This window comes from Eptesicus fuscus, chromosome 5 (assembly GCF_027574615.1).
Source record: "Eptesicus fuscus isolate TK198812 chromosome 5, DD_ASM_mEF_20220401, whole genome shotgun sequence".
Classification (NCBI taxonomy): domain Eukaryota; kingdom Metazoa; phylum Chordata; class Mammalia; order Chiroptera; family Vespertilionidae; genus Eptesicus; species Eptesicus fuscus.
In genome coordinates this window covers 107,828,177-107,830,208 of record NC_072477.1, presented here as the reverse complement: position 1 = coordinate 107,830,208, position 2,032 = coordinate 107,828,177, and the positions used below count along the sequence as shown (strand labels likewise).

The 2,032-nt window shown below is 49.1% G+C and overlaps 1 non-coding gene across 1 annotated transcript; it reads right to left on the bottom strand.

The window, feature by feature from the left end:
* Nucleotides 1–1,057: 1,057 nt before the first annotated feature.
* LOC114229927 (U1 spliceosomal RNA) lies at nt 1,058–1,217 on the bottom strand. The gene has a single exon (XR_003615801.2). It is a non-coding gene; the product is annotated as a U1 spliceosomal RNA (small nuclear RNA).
* Nucleotides 1,218–2,032: the final 815 nt, after the last annotated feature.

Sequence of the window (2,032 nt, the reverse complement as noted above, 5' to 3'; positions counted from 1 at the left end):
AACAGGCCTTATCATAAATTGTTGGATTACACCTTGTCATGCCATCCTTTGCTCCTTGCTTAGAAACTCGCTACCCAAATATGCTAGACCGGGTAGTCCATGAGAAAACCAATCAAACCAGATTTTCGTTAGCTATACTTATCAGCCTGTGGCATGTTACAACTCTACTACCAAATGCACGTGTGTGTGTGTGGGGGGGGGGGGGGGGTTGTATTGGACAGAAAAAAACATAATAATAGGACCTGTCATGGCCAATGTGCAGCTAACTAATGTTGCTCCTATTTGTTTCAGCAGTACACAGGGCCAACATCCAACAGGTCACCTCCCAGATGAACTATGCAACTCTGCCCCCAAGGCTGAAAACACCACCTACCCCTGGTGCCCCCTGCAGGAACATTCTACGCGTGTGGGACCACTGCTTACCTCTTCCTTCCTGCAAACTGGACAGGAATGCCTTTAAACTTCAGATGGCCCTACAAACCAGAAGAACTCCCTACAAACCCCTCTGAGAGGAAGAAGTGGATGCTAACCCCTTGGTCATCGTCCCTTTCCAGCAGGAAGTAGCTAAGAGCGGTCGTCACCCCTGTTCACCATAACATCCCGTGGTCATTGCTCCACAAGGCTAAAAGAAGCTTGTGGGACAAGGGGGTGGGGGTGGGTGGGGGGAAATGAGGAAGAAACTGTGTGTGTCAGGCCATAAAAACTGTGAACAATGCACTGCCCGGGGGGGGGGGGGGTCGTTATTTCTGGCCCCAGGACAGATCACCGGATATGGCCTGGGGACCCCCAACACCTAGGGCTTCCTGTAAGCCCACAAAAGGGGACAGAACCATATCTGCGAGACAAAGACCCCAGAAGGTTATAAAAGTGAAGCCCTCTGCGTGTTTCTTCACTCTGATTTGGAAATTATTCCCGGAGTCCACTAGTGTTAATAAATGGGTCCCTCCCTTTCTCTAGGATGTGTGCTTGGTATTTCTTTGGTCTTCTGCAACACTAGTAAAGACTTATTTTGGCATTTTTAATATGTGCTCCTTATGGTTCTATTGCTCACCAAAGCCTGAAATCTACTAAGGGAGAGTGCCACTACTATAAATTATGCAATCGAGTTCCCACAGTTGGGGAATTGCAAGGGTCAGCACATCTGGAACACAATGGATAAGCCTCATCTTGGGAAAGCCACCTTCATGATCATGGTATCTCACCTGCCAGGTTGATGCTCAACTACTGAGCCACACCAGGTGGGCATACATTTTTACATTTGTGCTTCAAAAGATAATATCAAGAGAAGAAAAAATGGTGGGTGGATAGGCTGATGTGTTGTGTACCTCCTCCTAGGACCAGGCTGGAAAAGCAACTAAATTAGAAACATCCGCTCAGAATTAACAAATTAGACATAGATGAGGAGACAATTTTCAATAAGGAAGGGCAGAGGATGCCTGGAGAATGATAGGAGTGGGGATCTGAACTGGAGAGGAATGCCCAGCCCCGGGCCAAGAAGGTGAGGTAGAGGCTGCATTGCACCAAAGCCATGTCCCTTGGTGACAGGTGTAACACCAAATTGTGAAAAGGAAAACCCACAGGGCTGCTGGCGCCCAGGGAATCTAGACCTGGGACTACAGCCATGGAGGGCGAAAGATGTCCTGAAAAACGGCCCGAGTGGCATGGTGCCTGTGGGCTGGGGGGGGGGGCAAAGAGGGGGCGGAAAAGAAACCCGCAATTTCATGGTTTTGCTTTCGTTTTGTCTTTGCTTTTATTCTCTAAACCCAAAATATAGGACTTTTCAGCTGCAAAAACTCACCCAAGGCTCCGGTGCAGGGAGAGGCACAGATTTGTGTAGCCTGAGGAGAGGCTGGGGAGGGAGGTAGAGCAGTGAGATGTGACCAAGACTCTCCCTAACCCTCCAAACCTAAGCAGCCATTTCTTCCCAGAAGAGATACTCCCTCCCAGTGGCCTCAAGGCAGGGAATACAGCCTGCCATACCCTGCCTGCATTCTGAGCTATACAAAGGAAACAAAGGCTCTCAATAGCCCCA